We start from the raw sequence: 12762 nt of genomic DNA on the forward strand, positions 1-12762 counted from the left end.
AAAAAAACCCAGTGTTCCCCTCCCAGAGACATCAGTTTGTTCATAGCTGTTCCCTCTCAGCCGCTCACATCACTGCCCTTTGCCTCTAATAGTGAAACATGTCGGTGGCACCATATAAATCCTTATAGAGTATCCTTGTGCATGGTCAGGCAGATTGTAGATATATAAGGAGAAAGGACTTGGAAGAAGCATGGTTCTGATGGTGACAACTTGGCCCCCTCTGCTCCTGGGTCCCTGTACAGCCCCGGGGGCTGCTCCGGCAATAGTTACCCCACTGCACGAAGGGGCCGGTGGGCAATTTATTATGTTGACATAATATTTTTCTTTAAAGGAAAAGAACAAACGTGCAGGTGTTTATTTAATTTGTCAGGTAGATTTGACTCCAAATCTGAGATGTGCAAACCTTATGTTTACCCTAAGGGGTGAGGAAAAATAAGATATGATAAAACAAGGGACAGGTGCAAGGAAGGAACAAATAAAGGGCAAGAACAAATTAGGGAAGGATCTTAAAAGGAACATTATAGGGATCATGTACAGAAACCCTGACCACAAATGCAATAGTACTGAGGCCACAGGGATGATTCCCGGCCTGAGGAAAAATGCAGCCTGAGAATCAGCCCCTATGCTGGCACCATCCTGCTACTTTGCCTGGACCCAGAAGCATTGTTATTCCACAGGCTGAGAATCAGCCCCTATGCTGGCACCATCCCACTACTTTGCCTGGACCCAGAAGCATTGTTATTCCGCAGGCTGAGAATCAGCCCCTATGCTGGCACCATCCCACTACTTTGCCTGGACCCAGAAGCATTGTTATTCCGCAGCCTGAGAATCAGCCCCTATGCTGGCACCATCCCGCTACTTTGCCTGGACACAGAAGCATTGTTATTCCGCAGCCTGAGAATCAGCCCCTATGCTGGCACCATCCTGCTACTTTGCCTGGACCCAGAAGCATTGTTATTCCGCAGCCTGAGAATCAGCCCTGTGTGGCACTAGCCTCAGGGGATCAAGAATTTACTCCTTAGCACCCATTCTAGTTGCATCCAGTGACTGTGCTCTGCACCCAGTGCCGGAATGGAATTGTGGTGCTTGGTGCATCGTCAATGGGTTTCAGGCAGTTCTGTCCATATCGTCTGCCATAAAGAAATTTTCCAAACAGTCTTCTAATAAATCATCTAATAAGATTAGGTTTATTCAATACACACATAGATGACTTAGTCCAGAGATAGATAAGTGACCCCAATAAAATTTCAAAATGTGCACTTATATTCTCATAATATAAACAATCACCCTTATACCAAAAACAGAAAATGTTCCAGTATGTTACCTTGCCCATGTATATGTCTCAGGCTCCGAGCCATAAGGCTTAATGCTTAGTCCTGTTGGAAGGGACTCTGCACACAAATTAAAATATAGTAAAAGAAACCAATTGTTACCTAAATTAACCTCTAATGTCTAATAAGCTTGGCCTGTACAAGCTATATGAATCCATACAATTAATTGTTTAGTTTTTTTATCATTGCCAAGCCCCTAAAACAAGGGAAAGGGTGGGGGTTGAGCACAAGAATGCCATTTCTCCCTGGGCTTGTGAAGGAAAGAACATGCAAATGTTTATTAATCTGCCCGTTAAAGTCTCAATCAGTTTTTTCCTCTAATTTATTAATCCACAAGAGGGGCCCTTTAAGGAAGGTGCTGCAGTGGGAATTTCTTGTGTGTGATAGTGATGTAAAGTGCACATGTGACTTTCTAGCTGCTATTATTATGACATTGGACAGCTGGTCTTCATTTTTTGTGTTGTTTTTAATGTTTGGCATTTTATTAAGTCTCTCTCCCGTTTGGAATTTCGGCAGCTATCTGGTTGCTATGGTCTAATTTATCCTAGCAACCAAGCAGTAGTTTGAATAATCAATAGGAGAGGAAATAAGAAAATAACTGTAAAAAATAAAAATGAAGACCAACTGAAAAAGTGCTAAGAATAGGCTATTCTATAATTACCAGCACGATAGTATTTGCTTCCAAGGCAATACTATTCGGCTTGGTGCCCCCCCCCCCCAACCACTGGGTCTGCACACCCCAACCCCACTCTGCTCCCTACTGCTCGGAGTCAATTATCAGTAAATTATCACCATTGTCTATTTTTGTAGCTGCGACAAGTAGCTGCTACTAGTAGCTCTGTGTGTCTTCACCCTAAATATTCCCCTGAGTAGCTACGGCAAGCCAAAGGTACAAAAACATTTATTTCTTTGACATATTATGACAAATTGCCCACAGATCAGATTGATAGTCCCATGTGTGGGCACAGCTCTGCTAGCCATTCATGCTAATGATATTGTGCTCTTTTGGGGCCCCATATTAATTAACAGCATTTTATATATAGATATATATCATATAATATATACACAGCATATGTGTATTGTCCCATTGCTGCATCTGTAGCGCAACTCAGATTGTTGTTCAATGGTTCTATAGTTATTTGTCCATATGTCCATGTGTATAATCTCTGCACTCCTGTAGCAATGTAAGAATATAGCAGGGGCCAGCTGATTATGAGACCTGGAGGCTGACTGTCGGCTGCTACATTGTTTCAGGAGTCAGAAACAGAAAACAGAAAGTGTTAAACACTGCTTTCAAATGTAATGCCATGTATAAATAACTTTAGAACCACTGGAAATGTTTAATTCATGTATATTTGAAAGCTGCTTAAAAATTACTTTTACTTTTATTATGCGAAGAACTGTTTCTAGATGGAGGGTCTCTTTAAGGATTTTTTCAGGGGGTTATAAGTCTGAACCTACAGGTGTTCATAGAAGCTTAAATATTAACATATTAAGAAAAGAGAAATGCCCTTTAAACTTATTGACTTTGGTGAGCAAACACTGTACAAAGTACACCCTCCATAATGAGATACCCACAGAGACAGAGGGGTAATTAAAGCAAATGTGATAATGAAGGAGCCCAGCAGCTTAATATAGTGACTAGCGCCGCATTCACTGCAAATGGTTTTGTTTTTTGAATGTCACTGCCACTGCCAGCCCCCTCCTGCCTTTAGCCATGGGAATTGGGATATTTCAAATACACTCCCAACATATAAAGCCTTCTTTTACCAATCCCATCAGCGAGTGCGTCAGTAATACTGGGCTTTAAGCATATATACAAGTAGGGGATGCGGCCTTTCTTGGGTCTTATAAAGATATCTACTTTTAATCTTCTAAATAAGATATATGCATTTTCTTTTACAAGGTGAGGTTCACCTTTATGTTTACTTTTAGTATGTCATAGAATGCAGTTTTGCAATTGGTCTTCATTTTTTAAATATTTTTTTTATAGTTTTTGAATTATTTGCCTTCCTCTTATGCCTCTTGCCAGCTTTCAAATGGGGGTCACTGACCCCAGCGACCTGGGGTCTATTCTGCCTACCCCTAGTTCTGGCCCTGGTTTGGATACATGGTTTTGAATGATTAGTCTGTATCTGTGCTATGATACTAGTGGCCCTGGGAGCTTTGTTGGCCACAGGAGCATAAAGTAGTGATTTACATATATCTGCCCAAAATTCTTAATATAAGGGTTAAATGTTTGTTGCTGTGGGGCAATGCATGTAAGCAGCGTCCGGCACGCAAATACAAATTTCCACCTTTCGCTATTATTTCTTTATTTCACATTCTCAATTCAATTTCTTCTTCTTTTATAAGGCAAAGAGGAATGGCCATGGTATAATAGCACCTTTATTATTCACAGGTATGCATCTTAAAAATAATAATACAGGTATAGGACCCGTTATCCAGAATGCTCGGGACCAAGGGTATTCCGAATAAGAGGTCTTTCTGTAATTTGGATCTCCATACCTTAAGTCTGCTAAAAAATCAATAAAACATTAATTAACCCCAATAGGATTTTTTTGCATCCAATAAGGATTATTTATATCTTAGTTGGGATCAAGTACAAGGTACTGTTTTATTATTACAGAGAAAAAGGAAATCAATTTGAAAATTCTGAATTATTTGATTAAAATCGAGTCTGAGGGAGATGGGCTCTCAGTAATTCAGAGCTTTCTGGATAACGGGTTTCCAGATAAGGGGTCCCATACCTGTACAATTATCTGAAACCACATTTTGAAGAAAGGTCCCAGTTACAGAAAGGCCATCTCCTATAAAGTTTTTAAAAAAATAATTCTGTATTAAAAAAAATGATTTCCCTTTTTTCTGTAATAATAAAACAGTAGCTTGTATTTGATCGTAACTAAACTGCATGAAGCCTTACTGGCGACTATTCTCTTGGGTTTATTTAAGTTTAAATGGTTTTAGTAGCCTTAAAAGTGATCCATATTACAGAAAGACCCATTATCTGGAAAATCCCAGGTAACCTGTATAATAGATCCCATACCGGTATATATTAACTGTGGGCATTTTTGTGTAAGAAGTACTGCCATTGAAAAAAAATCTGTAATTGTAACCAGATAGAAGAAGGTCATAAAGCAAACAATAAACAAGAAGCCGGGCTGCTGCAGCTAGCAGGGACAGTATAACACTGCAAGAAGAAAAAACAAATTGATCCAAATGGTTGATAGAAATGATTGGCCAGTTCAGTCCATCAGAATCGATATTCAGCATTATCCAAGCCTTAAGGATTCATTATTCCAGAGGAGCCTAAACAACAATAGGATGAAATGTCAAATCCTATACGCAGCTATGGGCAATAATATGTTCCATCAAACCATCAGCGTTGCTAGTTATGAAATCCACAGGGTTATCAGTGAGCAGCATTTCTATCTTGAAGCGATAAGGTTTGATCGGGGCAAGGAATCTGTATGTTTCCCTATGTGTGTGTTCTTTGGTTTTATCCCACAATACAAAAACATACAGGTAGGTTAATTGGCTCTTTATAGAACTGCCCAAAAATGTGTGTCACTCCTATTTTAGATTGTAAGCTTCACTGGTACAAGGACTGACTGATGTATAATCTCTGTAAGCACTGCATATAATGTGTCAGCACAATATAAATAAATGATTAGAATAAATAATATTGATCCATGATGAATTGATCCTATTCATGGTGGTTTGATTGTTGCAATTATAAATACCAATGATAACGATCATTTGTGTATTGGGTCCTTTTTCCCAAAACCTAAATTAGCTAATATTGGATTTTTGGTGGCTTACAGAGGCAGATTGTCCCCTGGGGGCCCCAGGAACTGGGACAAGCATAGAATTTTCACAGTGGGAATTTTTATTGCTGCATTTCACAATGATTTTCTAATTATCAAGCAACGCTTCTTGCCCAGGATAAGCCTAGAAATCTCACTGCTGTACACATAAGAGCCGGGTCTGGTACTTCTAGTAGTTCAACAGAAGAGCCGGGTCTGGTACTTCTAGTAGTTCAACAGCTTTATTTTCAGGACTGAACATTCCTTAAGTAATAGGACATGCAATGCAGTGGTATTGGGACCCAAAAGCTGTAGTAGAAGCCAGGCCAGGATTGGGTAGCTATAGATTCTGGCAAGCGAAACATGCTGAAAAGTGCCATAGACATTTCATTGAGAAATGGGGGGCTTTTCTCATAGTCTTGCACTAAAGCCTCAAATGTCTTGATCCTTTCCTATTTCAAGCCCTTGGAAAACAACTTGGGGTTGCTGTACATCAGCTTTCTGCACGGTGCTTATAGGTATTCTGTCATGATTTCTATGGTGTACTTTTTATTTCTAACTTACACTATTTACATTCTTGAACCAACAAATGTATTTTTAGCTGTAATATTGGTGTGTAGGCGCCATCTCAGTGCATTGTGCAGAGTCTGAGCTTTCAGAAGGAGCCAGCGCTACACAATATCTTTCAGATAAGCTATTGTTTCTCCTGCTCAATGTTCTTTGAATATGACCATAATAGCAAAACAGGGTTTCTCCTGCCTGGGTGCTATTCTCATGTCTACCTCTAGGTGCGTACATTTAGCAATGCAAACAATTTCTAAATGAATTTAATCTCAACAATGCTGAAATCTTCTCCAGTCTTCAGACCTGCTTTACAGAAGGCTAAGGATGTCTGGGGTGTTAAAAACCATTGCCTCTAATTGTATTTAATGTATTAGGGGCTGAAATTCCTTTTGATTATTGTATTACTGTATTTTATGTATTTGTTATGCCCCTACCCAATGTCTCTTACTATTTTCTTACTATTTAATCTTACGTATTTAATGTATTTTAGGGTCCACTACTTGTGCCCCTCACTGTATAATGTATTTAGGATCTGGAGTTATTGTTAATGGAAGTCCATGTACCATTATTTACAAGTGCATAATGTATGTGTATATATATATATATATCCTTTACTATACAAGCTAACTGATCTAATGCCACATGGGGCATTTATGGGACAGTGTATTTTAGATAATGCCAGAAGTCGCCCTAAAAAGTATTGGGAGGCAGTATAGGCTGTTTTGCCTGTTTAGCCACTTGCTAATATTTAGGACAGTACCAGCAGTGCTATCAGCCCATGGAGGCACTATCAGTTCAGACAGCTGAATCCTTCAGCAGAGGTGTCAGGGGGCTGCTAACTTGTTACCTTCACATTGTTCTGTTGATCGACTGCTAGGGGGGAGGGAGGAACTCACATGGCTGTGGCCACCTGGGCAAGTAAGGAAATGGCTATCCCCTTGTCAAATTTCAAAATTAAATACAAAAAAACCAGTGCAGAATTCTGCTGAAGCAGCACTATTAATGGATGCATTTTGAATAAATATGTTTTCCTGTGACAGTATTCCTTTAATCAGGATCATTTCCAAAACCCAAACAGAGACTGTATGGCTTTGGGCTGTGACAGTCTATTTACATGGTGGGAAAAGGATGTACAAGTGAGTTTGTCTCACAGTAACCATGCAGGGAAGAAATATTCAATGTGCTTTACATCTGCCTCTCAACTCCGTCTCCCAGTATGCCTGGGTGTTATCTCAGCTTCATATCAGATTCTATTTGTTACTTGTGCACGCCGAACAGCACACCTAAACCAGCGCCTAGGGTGGGGATTACGTCTGTCATTTGTAGCATCCGTTTTGCCTATATGATTATTCTAAATGCCAGGCTGCTTAAACTGTGATTGCCAAGTTAAAATGGATAAAGAAAAGTGTTTTCCAGGCCAATGAGAACAATTGCTATTTTCATAGACCTTATCTGAGCTGTTTGAAAATCATAGGTTCACTGGTCTTCCCAAAACTTAGTGGAGATGATTGCATGTGAGTGTTTGCCAGGTGCAATATCTGCTGTTTCTGAATCATAAACGCCTTCATCTGGCACGTGGGAGATCTTACAAGCACTCACTTTGGGGAGCTCACATCTTCCTTATGTTAAAGTATGAGAAACAACAAACTTTTATTCTGTTTCTTTGAGAATAATAAGCAGCTCCAAATACAAGGTGTGAAGGCTTAGGGGCTGTAGAATTTTCTTACTAAGGTTATCTGTTTATGTTCTGGTAAAGAGACTACTAAGGTATGCAGTTCTCTTCTAGTTGCCTCATAGATATATTCTTATCCTGTCTAGTGCAGTAGTTCCCAACCTGGGGACCCTTGGGGAGGTTTGGAGATGTAGAGGCTAAGCCTGAAGGTCAGTTTGGAATAAAATGGGAGATAATGTTCTACATCAAACATTCTAACAAGTCCTGCTTGAAGGTCTGTTTTGGTTGAAGGTCTGTTAGGGTGGATATATTCATTCTAGGCATTCCTGCAACTAAGACTGTTTTTTTCTGATGCTCCACTATTTTTTGATATCTGTACCCGTTTCATGAGCTAAGGCGAACCTGCAAGGGGGACCCAAGCCAAAGGTCAGACTTTCAAGGGAGCTTAAACTTAAAACAATTAGTCACCACTGCTCTAGTGTGATATGATGCATCCCATACATATACTTCATCCAGGACAACCAGAACCGCACCTGGCTCTTGGCCCCCATCTGTCTGGCTGCTGTGACTGCTTACCTTTGTGTAAGTTTAAATGGTATTAGTACTGAGATTAACTGGCCCCTGCATTGTTCACTCCTCAGATTCAGACTGTGAAGTGGGTGTAGTTTCAAAAAGGGACCCCTCTTTCTTTAACTGCACCCAGTTCAAACCACACCCATGTTATCACAAGAGCTTTTAAGACCATACCCACATTAATGGTGGTAACACAGCAAAAACCCAAAATGGTTGGTGCTCACAGTAGGGATATCACCCATAACCCATAACTCATATGTGAAGAAGTTTATTATGTCATATTAAGACTTGCCCTTAAATCTATATGGCTCCTCCTCCCCTGTGTGTAGCACAGCAAACCAGCACACACCTACAAATATTTCCAAATGCTCTGTCAAACCCTTGGTACCACAGAAGTTGCACAGCACTGCCTTAAACCATCAGGTATATACTGTAGGTGGTAACATCAGTAAATGTATATGCCAATAGGCAAAATGTGAAGGACTAGAGCTCTAGATGCTTAGCAGCAAAGTATGATTCCAATCAGTCCCGTTTCAGGACCTTGGAAAATTGTCTCTGTACAGAGTCCCCATCTGAAACTATTGGCTCAAGAATGTGACTTTGCGTTGATAAGTATAACATTTTCTGTTTTTACTGAATGGAACTATTTGGCTATGGCCTTGTGTAGGTGTGGTCAAGGGGGAGTGGTAAACAAAAATAGGCATGGGCTATCTAAACACACATAAGGCTTTTGTTGGTGTCCCAAGATTTCACTTTCAGCCAGAATTACATCTAAATATACCCATACACGCACCAATAATATCGTATGAAACCTCGTTTCGAAAAGAGCGAAGGCTTCGGATATCGGTTGTCTCGTTGATCAGGGGACAAAATACTTTGATCAGGTGCCATTGAAGGTGCCTGCGCAAAATCTGCGTTTAGAGCTGAATGGTCAGGTGTTTCTATTTCCATATCTGACGATTCAGCACAGACATCAATAGAGGGAACAAATTATTTTCATCGTTATTGGTACGTGTATGGTCACCTTTAGTATGGGGCAAGGTCCATAGAGATCTACAATCCTTAGCTGGAATTTGGCTGGAAAATGACCGCCACTACATTAGCCATCTAAATATGCCAATTTGGGGCTGTGGATTTGATCTGAATATGGCTTGAAAGAACAAACAAGACAGAGTGCTTTGTGGTACCACTTAATACAGAGTAATATTGTTTTAAGGGCACAGCACTGCATAAATGGAACAAAAAAGGTGCAGAATAATATAATGACTTTGAATTCAAAATGGGGCTGCATAAAAGATCTAATGAATTAATAGGTTCTGATGTTTCATGGCAGATAGGAGAATGGACAGAGTAGGTGTTTCAAGTGCTTATTATCTGCCATTAAGCTGCACTATTAAGGAAGCAGTAAATGCAAACTGAGTGGAAATTAACTCCCACTGCCTTGCACACGGCGCTTATGCATTAGGGGGTGTTGTATCAGGAGGAATTTGGGACTTTCTATCTCTATAGACACAAAGCTGATGTCTCTTGCACTTTATATTATGAGACTAGTCTGTGTGTGTGTGTGAGCGTTACTGTCAGCTTGATGTAACCCATCTGTGGGGATATTGTACACCTGCATCCTCACTGAGAATCTCATTTGTGTCTGAAAGAATAAGTCTGGACGGGCAGCTCACCCTGCCTGCTATCTCTTCAAAAGAGCATTTGTGGATATTCAAACATGACACATTTACAGAGAAAGAGATTAGGGATTTGTGTGCATAATGAGACAGTGACTGGAGTGATGTGCAGCCCAATAGCACCTCCAACAATATGCAGAATGGCACGCTCAGGCTGGTACAATAGATCATACAGCAATCTGCCAGCGCCGCAATGGCTGCTCCATAGTCTCTGCTGTAACCATTTCACAGCCGCACAGTATATGTCAGTGGGGCTCAGCAAGTGCAATTGAATGAGACATTCTGCACCAGGGAAGCCTGCTCTGATTCCCATGCCACCTGTTAGTGCCATTAGGCAAGTCAGCTTATCTGCTTGTGCCGCAGGCTCGAAATGTACAGAGTAAGGGCCAAGAGCATCTCTGCGTCCCAGCATTGCTATGTGCCGTACTGGCAGCTCTCTGATTCCTGACTATAGGAAAATCATCCCGGGGCTCAATATAAGCTGCTCCAATCAAAAATGATCAAATATGTATATTTCAGGAAAAATAATATACTTATCATCATTTGCAGAAGGAAATAAAGTAAATACATTATATAAGACTTTTGGGGACTCACCTTTTAACAGAATTTTACTGTAATCAGTATTCCATGATATTCTCATAGCACTGCCTTTAGTTTACTTTGGCTTAGCAATCTATATTGCTATCAAACTGGCACTGGTGTGACTGTGGCACTTGTCAATCAATGCTTTATTTCTACAAGAAGTACCAGGGTCACATCAGAGCCCAGAATAAAGAGGCGACACACACAGAGCTGATTGCAATCATTCACAGAGTGGCTTCAATGACTGCTGTCTGCAACATACAAAAAGTTCATTCAAAGATAAATAGCCTCATTTATTCTCTTGGAGCAAGGTGCAAAGTGCAAAAAGGGGGGGGGGGCAAAGGGTACCTGTTTTTTGCACTTTCGCTACATCTCTAACCAAACCGAATAGTTGCAGCAATTTCCTATATGCACTACTGGCATCACCTTGAGGAACTGGCACAAGCCTGATATTCTCCTTCCTCCATCCATCAAGCTTGTTCCCATATGCATGAAGTCTACGTTGTGTCACTTGAGCTGGCATCCAGAATTGCTCACTAGATTGCTGAGTTGTGTCAAGCAAAGCAACTGTGCTGGAAATTAGAGCCGTATCTGCCTTACTGGCACCTGTGGTTATACCACCCTTACATATAGTCAGAGTGGTGTGGTATAGTGTCCAAAGGGCAGTGCCCCCTAGGTTCTTCCATTGCCTGTACATAGAGATACAGGTATGGGACCTGTTATCCAGAATACTCGGGACCAGGGGTTTTCTGTAGAAGGGATCTTTCTGTAATTTAGATAACCATAGTTTATGGGGCCGATTCACTAAGGTACGAATCCGAGTCACAAAATCCGATCATTTCTGAGGATCGCAAATGTCAAGAAAATTCTTTTTGTTTGAATACGAAAATTTCATACTTCCGATCCGAAAGTTTTGAAATTTTTGTATTGAAACAATCGTTTTTGAATGGCGATCCAATAGTCACAAAATTTTTGTATCCCAACGATCGTAAACAGCCATTCTGACTTTGACACTTCAATGCATGATGTATGATGCTTTCCAAAGGACTCAATGGCACTCTGCAGCTCCAACCTGGCCAAAAGAAAGTCACAATACTGAAGCTTGAATGAATCTGAAAATTTTGTGCTCAAAATACGATTTTGTCGCACAAGTTGTTGCACAGAGTACGAAAAAGTTGCGCAAATTAACTAAACTATTGTAGAAAATACGTACAGCTCTAAAACTTAGAAAAAATACGTTTTTTTTTGTATTCAGACTCAATCGTACATTGATCAGTGTGCCCCTAAGTCTACTAAAAATCATTTATACATTAAATAAACCCAATTGGATCGGTTGTCCCATAATTTGGAGCTTTCTGGGTAACAGGTTTCTGGATAACAGATCCCATGCCTGTACCATGCTGATTACACATTCAGTTCTAAAGGAATTAGCATGTCTCCCCCTTTCTATGCAAGCTGTGGAACAGAGTAGTGTCTGCGCTACAAGGCTGCAGGGGTTGCCGACCAGCATTATACTTAAGCCTCTCACTTGAAACTTCTTATATAAATATCTGTGTTTTAAATATAAAATGGTAAATAATACAGCTTTTGCCAGTAACACTACAGTACATGTAAAGAATAAGAAACCATTAAGTTCAGCTAGAGTGATTGAGGCAGGGCCAGGGAGAAATGGCAGAACGACTGCATCCATCCCCAGGCATTCAATGTGCTACATGGCTATACATTCCTGCTGACACTGACTGATCATCAGCATCTCGTTTGTGGATGAGATGACCCTTGAAAATGCCAGTTAGGAACTGGTGGGGGAGAATATTTATGTGCGCATTCCCCTTGGGTACAGACACTGAAATACTAATATAAAAAATGCTGTTTCCAGAAGCTGGAAGGCTAAATTCCTGTTTCTCCTCTAGAGATTTGCCTGCCTAGTTAGGAATGAAAGCAGGTTTGTGCTGCACAGTACAGTGTATCTGCCGCTAGTGAAAGATAACTCCCATTATCCATGGACGGGAGCAGACTTGCTGAGGGTGATGGAAGCTGTAGTTTGTCATTTACACCCATGATTGACTTGCCTTAGTTAAAATGAGACACAGCAGTAGGTCTCAGGTTTCCCCCCCACCGCTCTGCTGTATGCTACTTTGATTGAATGTAGAATATAAATTGTCATCAGTACAGAGACCCACCTGCAATAATAAACAGGACAGAACTGGAGCCACTGAAGCCGTATGGTACCGACGCATAGATGGCAGAGAGATGCATGTCATTATATGTATTACCATTGTGCCTCACCTTTGCCCAATTGCTAACTAAATATATGTTACAAATATATAAAGAATTACACAAAAAACTGTTGGACTCCATTTGAACTGTTGGACTCCATTTGTTCATTGTTGGACAGACATCTATGGCTCAGTGTTGTTTGGTTCCATAATGGATGGCTCATAGAATAATGGAACAGCTGCATTAAACAATCTTAACAGACAGCAAGTTTTCAGTACCCAGGAGGGTGCCATATCCGGTGGGAAGCAATTAGTTTTGTGCAGGACAGACTTTGCCGT

The sequence above is a fragment of the Xenopus tropicalis genome, chromosome 2, assembly GCF_000004195.4.
Source record: "Xenopus tropicalis strain Nigerian chromosome 2, UCB_Xtro_10.0, whole genome shotgun sequence".
Taxonomy (NCBI): Eukaryota; Metazoa; Chordata; class Amphibia; order Anura; family Pipidae; genus Xenopus; species Xenopus tropicalis.